The sequence below is a fragment of the Oncorhynchus nerka genome, linkage group LG7 (genome assembly GCF_034236695.1).
Source record: "Oncorhynchus nerka isolate Pitt River linkage group LG7, Oner_Uvic_2.0, whole genome shotgun sequence".
Classification (NCBI taxonomy): domain Eukaryota; kingdom Metazoa; phylum Chordata; class Actinopteri; order Salmoniformes; family Salmonidae; genus Oncorhynchus; species Oncorhynchus nerka.
Genome location: NC_088402.1, coordinates 50,335,937 through 50,344,238, shown reverse-complemented (window position 1 = coordinate 50,344,238; position 8,302 = coordinate 50,335,937). Strand labels below are relative to the sequence as shown.

Here is an 8,302-nt window from a genome sequence, read left to right as displayed (position 1 = left end):
CAGACCTCATAGATTGTGGCATCATCCCCTCGGCCAAGATCTCTTTATACACCTCCAGTAGATCCTCACCTAGGATTCCCCAAAAACAACAATAAAATGATTTTGGTAATCCATCACTCCCAGGTGTTTTATTGGCTTTCAGAGATTTCAATTCCTCCTCTATTTCCTTTTTGGATACTTCCCTTTCCAAATTGGTTTTTCTTCATTATTTAATAATTCCTCCGCTCTTGCATTATCCAATTCTCCCTTCTTGAACAAAGCCTGATAGAACTCCGGAGCTTCCCTCCCAAGAAGGTCTAGGGCCCACTTTATAGCCAGGCACTCCTTCTCGATTGTAGAATACCTGGTTTCCCTGGGCAACAGCTTCCGACTCAGGTAAAGCACGGGAAGCTCTTCTCCTGGCTCCCCTTGGGCCAGTACAGCTCCAATTCCCACAGCTGAAGCAACCACCTGCACGAGAAATCTCTTCTGGAAATCAGGGGTCTGGAGAACTGAGAATGAGCACAGTCATTTTTTCAGTATCCTGAAGGCTTCCTCACACTCCTCACTCCACTTCACAGGGTTGCTGGCCACCTTTGAAATGATGTTGGTCAGAGGGACAGCGATGGTCGAAAACTGCGGAATGAATCTCCGGTACCACCCTACCAGACCTAGGAAGGACTTCACCTGTGTCTTGGTTCTGGGTTGAGGGCTGTTCCTGATGGACTCCACTTTGTCCACCTGAGGCCGAACTTCACCCTTACCCAGCTGGTAACCTAGGTACTTTGTCTCCTGTTTCACCCACTCACACTTCAGGAGGTTAAGCGTGAGGCCTGCATCATGGATCTTCCCCAGGACTCTGCTAAGATGCTGTATGTGCTCCTCCCAGGAGTGGCTGTCGATCACCACGTCGTCCAAGTAAGCAGCACAGTAATCGTCACAGTCCTGGAGGACCTTGTCCATCAGCCTCTGGAAAGTCGAAGGGGCCCCATGAAGGCCAAACGGCATGACCTTGAACTTGAACAGGCCCATTGGCATCCGGAATGCAGTGTAGGCCTTGGATTGTTCATCCAGGGGCACTTGCCAGTACCATTTGCAGAGGTCCAATGTGGTGATGTAATGAGCTCTACCTATTCTCTCCAGTAAGTCATCAATGCAGGGCATGGGGTAGGCATCAAACTGGGAGATGGAATTCACCTTACGGAAGTCCATGCAGACGCGCAAAAACTCATCCTTCTTTGGGACAATGACAATAGGGCTGCTCCATTCACTTGAAGATGGCTCGACAACATCCATTTCTATCATGGTGTGGAGGGCTACCACCAGCCTCCCAGGCACACGGTAAGGATGCTGGCGGACAGGCTTCAAACAAATGACGTGTTCTAGGACTTTGGTTCTTCCTGGTCTCTGACTGAAGTTGGGCTGGATACTTGCCAAACAGCTGCTTCAGCTCATCTTGCTTGCTTTCTTCTAGGTGAGCCAGTATGACTTCTGCTCCTCCTTTCCATACCTGCAGTGAAAGATGGTGGACCTAGATCGGTTTTTGTCAAACCACGAGACATACCTATAATCGGTCTTCTCAAAAAAACATCTCTAGCTTCCGAACCGTTTGACCTACAATTTTATATGACCACTCTCTGGAAAGGGGAGACCCTCATGAACACGGTGGTATGCCAGTGGCCCAAGATCTGCTTGTCTGAGCTTGTTCAAGGATCTGCAAAAGGGCTAATCTGAAGGTAACCTGTACTGATTAAAATGATAGATGTTTTAAACAGTGACGTCTCACAACCTAAGCCATAATCATACACCTAAACCAACAATCCGTTTGGTCAAAGAATGATCACTTTCCACAAAAATGACGGTCAAGATATGAGTCGATGTCTCCATGTTGCTAATGACCTGCACATAGCATTGGTGGTATAGTGGTGAGCATAGCTGCCTTCCAAGCAGTTGACCCGGGTTCAATTCCCGGCCAATGCAGAGCATAAGAAATTGATCTTTTTAGGGGCTGGATGTCATTTCAAGTGTATTACATTTGAATCATTATCGTTGTTCGTGGCACTTAGAATTGCTCCTACATTCTTCAGTTTATCTAAAATAATAAATGTTGTGCGACGTTGAACCAACAAGTGCATATCGAAATATATTTGCAGTCCATCGCTAAAACCATTCAGCCATCCTTGTCCTGCGCCCAAGAGGTGATAGTTGGCGTTCCGACCAGTGGCCCAAGATCTGCTTGTCTGAGCTTGTTCAAGGATCTGCAAAAAGGCTCATCCGGGATTTGAACCCGGGACTTGAACCCGGGACCTCTCGCAACCTAAGCGAGAATCATACCCCTAGACAAACGAGCCTTATGCCCAAAAATGTTCTTTCTTTCTGCAGCAATGTCAGTGAAGATATCAATTGACGTGTCCACGGTGCTTGGAACGATTGAACATCATGTGAGTGTTTTGTGCTTTACTTGTGAGCATAACAGTCTTCCAAACTCTTGACCATGCATCAGTTCAAATCTTCTGTAGTTCATCTGCTGTGTCTTTCACATTCTGTCTTCTTCAGTCGCGACAGCTAACTGATGACGAGTTTTTATAAATGAATATAGTGCAAAATGAGATCAAATCATTTTTTTAAAGAGAAAATGAAAAAATAAGACTTCAAAAAGAATGGAACTCGTTTATTTTGAGTCAAATGACGCAAAGGTACGTGAATCAAAGTAAATTAATGTTGAAAATACCCATTCAAATAGATCAGTTTTCAACTAGAGAGATTGAGACTCAGCGTATCCGTCTCCATCCTCCACAACTGCTTATGTTACCCCTCCATATCTGCAGTGAAAGATGGTGGACCTAGATCGGTTTTTGTCAAACCATGAGACATACCTATAATCGGTCTTCTCACAAAAACATCTCTAGCTTCCGAACCGTTTTACCTACAAATTCATATGACCACTCTCTGGAAAGGGGAGACCCTCACTAACACGGTGGTATTCTCGATTCTTCTCTACATCCCCCACAAGTGTCAGGAGACTCGTCTGAAGTCAGAACAGTCTGTGCCAACTTCTGTTTGTAGAATCCAAAATCTTTGGGCTTCAAAGTAATGTGACCCCACTTGTCGCAATGTTCTCCGTTTTGCCCTACGTTCCCCACAAGTGTCACGGGCCTAATCTGAAGGTAACCTGTACTGATTAAAATGATAGATGTTTTAACCAGTGACGTCTCGCAACCTAAGCCATAATCATACACCTAAACCAACGATCCGTTTGGTCAAAGAATGATCACTTTCCACAAAAATGACGGTCAAGATATGAGTCGATGTCTCCATGTTGCTAACGACCTGCACATAGCATTGGTGGTATAGTGGTGAGCATAGCTACCTTCCAAGCAGTTGACCTGGGTTCGATTCCCAGCCAATGCAGAGCATAAGAAATTCATCTGTTTTAGGGGCTGGATGTCATTTCAAGTGTATTACATTTGAATCATTATCGTTGTTCGTGGCAGTTAGAATTGCTCCTACATTCTTCAGTTTATCTAAAATAATAAATGTTGTGCGACGTTCAACCAACAAGTGCATATCGAAATATATTTGCAGTCCATCGCCAAAACCATTCAGCCATCCTTGTCCTGCGCCCAAGAGGTGATAGTTGGCGTTCCGACCAGTGGCCCAAGATCTGCTTGTCTGAGCTTGTTCAAGGATCTGCAAAAGGACTCATCCGGGATTTGAACCCGGGACCTCTCGCACCCTAAGCGAGAATCATACCCCTAGACCAACGAGCCTTATGCCCAAAATGTTTTTCTTTTTTCTTTCTGCAGCAATGTCAGTGAAGATATCGATTGACATGTCCACGGTGCTTGGAACGATTGAACATCATGTGAGTGTTTTGTGCTTTACTTGTGAGCATAACAGTCTTCCAAACTCTTGACCATGCATCAGTTCAAATCTTCTGTAGTTCATCTGCTGTGTCTTTCACATTCTGTCTTCTTCAGTAGCGACAGCTAACTGATGACGAGTTTTTATAAATGAATATAGTGCAAATGAGATCAAATCATTTTTTAAAAGAGAAAATGAAAAATAAGACTTCAAAAAGAATGGAACTCATTTATTTTGAGTCAAATGATGCAAAGGTACGTGAATCAAAGTAAATTAATGTTGAAAATACCCATTCAAATAGATCAGTTTTCAACTAGAGAGATTGAGACGCAGCGTATCCGTCTCCATCCTCCACAACTGCTTATGTTACCCCTCCATATCTGCAGTGAAAGATGGTGGACCTAGATCGTTTTTGTCAAACCATGAGACATACCTATAATCGGTCTTCTCACAAAAACATCTCTAGCTTCCGAACCGTTTGACCTACAAATTCATATGACCACTCTCTGGAAAGGGGAGACCCTCACGAACACGGTGGTATTCTCGATTCTTCTCTACATCCCCACAAGTGTCAGGAGCCTCGTCTGAAGTCAGAACAGTCTATGTGCCAACTTCTGTTTGTAGAATCCAAAATCTTTGGGCTTCAAAGTAATGTGACCCCACTTGTCGCAATGTTCTCCGTTTTGCCCTACGTTCCCCACAAGTGTCACGGGCCTAATCTGAAGGTAACCTGTACTGATTAAAATGATAGATGTTTTAACCAGTGACGTCTCGCAACCTAAGCCATAATCATACACCTAAACCAACGATCCGTTTGGTCAAAGAATGATCACTTTCCACAAAAATGACGGTCAAGATATGAGTCGATGTCTCCATGTTGCTAACGACCTGCACATAGCATTGGTGGTATAGTGGTGAGCATAGCTACCTTCCAAGCAGTTTACCCGGGTTCGATTCCCAGCCAATGCAGAGCATAAGAAATTCATCTGTTTTAGGGGCTGGATGTCATTTCAAGTGTATTACATTTGAATCATTATCGTTGTTCGTGGCAGTTAGAATTGCTCCTACATTCTTCAGTTTATCTAAAATAATAAATGTTGTGCGACGTTTAACCAACAAGTGCATATCAAAAATATATTTGCAGTCCATCGCCAAAACCATTCAGCCATCCTTGTCCTGCGCCCAAGAGGTGATAGTTGGCGTTCCGACCAGTGGCCCAAGATCTGCTTGTCTGAGCTTGTTCAAGGATCTGCAAAAGGACTCATCCGGGATTTGAACCCGGGACCTCTCGCACCCTAAGCGAGAATCATACCCCTAGACCAACGAGCCTTATGCCAAAATGTTGTTCTCTTTCTTTCTGCAGCAATGTCAGTGAAGATATCAATTGACGTGTCCACGGTGCTTGGAACGATTGAACATCATGTGAGTGTTTTGTGCTTTACTTGTGAGCATAACAGTCTTCCAAACTCTTGACCATGCATCAGTTCAAATCTTCTGTAGTTCATCTGCTGTGTCTTTCACATTCTGTCTTCTTCAGTCGCGACAGCTAACTGATGACGAGTTTTTATAAATGAATATAGTGCAAAATGAGATCAAATCATTTTTTAAAAGAGAAAATGAAAAAATAAGACTTCAAAAAGAATGGAACTCGTTTATTTTGAGTCAAATGACGCAAAGGTACGTGAATCAAAGTAAATTAATGTTGAAAATACCCATTCAAATAGATCAGTTTTCAACTAGAGAGATTGAGACTCAGCGTATCCGTCTCCATCCTCCACAACTGCTTATGTTACCCCTCCATATCTGCAGTGAAAGATGGTGGACCTAGATCGGTTTTTGTCAAACCATGAGCCATACCTATAATCGGTCTTCTCACAAAAACATCTCTAGCTTCCGAACCGTTTCACCTACAAATTCATATGACCACTCTCTGGAAAGGGGAGACCCTCACGAACACGGTGGTATTCTCGATTCTTCTCTACATCCCCACAAGTGTCAGGAGCCTCGTCTGAAGTCAGAACAGTCTATGTGCCAACTTCTGTTTGTAGAATCCAAAATCTTTGGGCTTCAAAGTAATGTGACCCCACTTGTCGCAATGTTCTCCGTTTTGCCCTACGTTCCCCACAAGTGTCACGGGCCTAATCTGAAGGTAACCTGTACTGATTAAAATGATAGATGTTTTAACCAGTGACGTCTCGCAACCTAAGCCATAATCATACACCTAAACCAATGATCCGTTTGGTCAAAGAATTATCACTTTCCACAAAAATGACGGTCAAGATATGAGTCGATGTCTCCATGTTGCTAACGACCTGCACATAGCATTGGTGGTATAGTTGTGAGCATAGCTACCTTCCAAGCAGTTGACCCAGGTTCGATTCCCGGCCAATGCAGAGCATAAGAAATTCATCTGTTTTAGGGGCTGGATGTCATTTCAAGTGTATTACATTTGAATCATTATCGTTGTTCGTGGCAGTTAGAATTGCTCCTACATTCTTCAGTTTATCTAAAATAATAAATGTTGTGCGACGTTGAACCAACAAGTGCATATCGAAATATATTTGCAGTCCATCGCCAAAACCATTCAGCCATCCTTGTCCTGCGCCCAAGAGGTGATAGTTGGCGTTCCGACCAGTGGCCCAAGATCTGCTTGTCTGAGCTTGTTCAAGGATCTGCAAAAGGACTCATCCGGGATTTGAACCCGGGACCTCTCGCACCCTAAGCGAGAATCATACCCCTAGACCAACGAGCCTTATGCCCAAAAAATGTTCTTTCTTTCTGCAGCAATGTCAGTGAAGATATCAATTGACGTGTCCACGGTGCTTGGAACGATTGAACATCATGTGAGTGTTTTGTGCTTTACTTGTGAGCATAACAGTCTTCCAAACTCTTGACCATGCATCAGTTCAAATCTTCTGTAGTTCATCTGCTGTGTCTTTCACATTCTGTCTTCTTCAGTCGCGACAGCTAACTGATGACGAGTTTTTATAAATGAATATAGTGCAAAATGAGATCAAATCATTTTTTAAAGAGAAAATGAAAAAATAAGACTTCAAAAAGAATGGAACTCGTTTATTTTGAGTCAAATGACGCAAAGGTACGTGAATCAAAGTAAATTAATGTTGAAAATACCCATTCAAATAGATCAGTTTTCAACTAGAGAGATTGAGACTCAGCGTATTAGTCTCCATCCTCCACAACTGCTTATGTTACCCCTCCATATCTGCGGTGAAAGATGGTGGACCTAGATCGGTTTTTGTCAAACCATGAGACATACCTATAATCGGTCTTCTCACAAAAACATCTCTAGCTTCCGAACCGTTTTACCTACAAATTCGTATGACCACTCTCTGGAAAGGGGAGACCCTCACGAACACGGTGGTATTCTCGATTCTTCTCTACATCCCCCACAAGTGTCAGGAGACTCGTCTGAAGTCAGAACAGTCTATGTGCCAACTTCTGTTTGTAGAATCCAAAATCTTTGGGCTTCAAAGTAATGTGACCCCACTTGTCGCAATGTTCTCCGTTTTGCCCTACGTTCCCCACAAGTGTCACGGGCCTAATCTGAAGGTAACCTGTAGTGATTAAAATGATAGATGTTTTAACCAGTGACGTCTCGCAACCTAAGCCATAATCATACACCTAAACCAACGATCCGTTTGGTCAAAGAATGATCACTTTCCACAAAAATGACGGTCAAGATATGAGTCGATCTCTCCATGTTGATACTGACCTGCACATAGCATTGGTGGTATAGTGGTGAGCATAGCTGCCTTCCAAGCAGTTGACCCGGGTTCGATTCCTGGCCAATGCAGAGCATAAGAAATTCATTTGTTTTAGGGGCTGGATGTCATTTCAAGTGTATTACATTTGAATCATTATCGTTGTTCGTGGCAGTTAGAATTGCTCCTACATTCTTCAGTTTATCTAAAATAATAAATGTTGTGCGACGTTCAACCAACAAGTGCATATCGAAATATATTTGCAGTCCATCGCCAAAACCATTCAGCCATCCTTGTCCTGCGCCCAAGAGGTGATAGTTGGCGTTCCGACCAGTGGCCCAAGATATGCTTGTCTGAGCTTGTTCAAGGATCTGCAAAAGGGCTCATCCGGGATTTGAACCCGGGACCTCTCGCACCCTAAGCGAGAATCATACCCCTAGACCAACGAGCCTTATGCCCCAAAAAAATTATTTCTTTCTGCAGCATTGTCAGTGAAGATATCGATTGACGTGTCCACGGTGCTTGGAACGATTGAACATCATGTGAGTGTTTTGTGCTTTACTTGTGAGCATAACAGTCTTCCAAACTCTTGACCATGCATCAGTTCAAATCTTCTGTAGTTCATCTGCTGTGTCTTTCACATTCTGTCTTCTTCAGTCGCGACAGCTAACTGATGACGAGTTTTTATAAATGAATATAGTGCAAAATGAGATCAAATCATTTTTTTAAAGAGAAAA

General features: G+C 43.4%; 7 non-coding genes across 7 annotated transcripts; 3 read left to right on the top strand and 4 right to left on the bottom strand.

Moving 5' to 3' along the window:
- Positions 1-1,887: 1,887 nt before the first annotated feature.
- trnag-ucc (transfer RNA glycine (anticodon UCC)) lies at positions 1,888-1,959 on the top strand. The gene has a single exon. It is a non-coding gene; the product is annotated as a tRNA-Gly (tRNA).
- A 1,359-nt stretch (positions 1,960-3,318) lies between these two features.
- Positions 3,319-3,390, top strand: trnag-ucc (transfer RNA glycine (anticodon UCC)). Its single transcript has one exon. It is a non-coding gene; the product is annotated as a tRNA-Gly (tRNA).
- Positions 3,391-3,677: 287 nt separating this feature from the next.
- On the bottom strand, positions 3,678-3,749 carry trnap-agg (transfer RNA proline (anticodon AGG)). The gene has a single exon. It is a non-coding gene; the product is annotated as a tRNA-Pro (tRNA).
- A 1,351-nt stretch (positions 3,750-5,100) lies between these two features.
- Positions 5,101-5,172, bottom strand: trnap-agg (transfer RNA proline (anticodon AGG)). Its single transcript has one exon. It is a non-coding gene; the product is annotated as a tRNA-Pro (tRNA).
- A 1,351-nt stretch (positions 5,173-6,523) lies between these two features.
- On the bottom strand, positions 6,524-6,595 carry trnap-agg (transfer RNA proline (anticodon AGG)). Its single transcript has one exon. It is a non-coding gene; the product is annotated as a tRNA-Pro (tRNA).
- A 990-nt stretch (positions 6,596-7,585) lies between these two features.
- On the top strand, positions 7,586-7,657 carry trnag-ucc (transfer RNA glycine (anticodon UCC)). The gene has a single exon. It is a non-coding gene; the product is annotated as a tRNA-Gly (tRNA).
- A 287-nt stretch (positions 7,658-7,944) lies between these two features.
- Positions 7,945-8,016, bottom strand: trnap-agg (transfer RNA proline (anticodon AGG)). The gene has a single exon. It is a non-coding gene; the product is annotated as a tRNA-Pro (tRNA).
- Between the last annotated feature and the right edge of the window lie 286 nt (positions 8,017-8,302).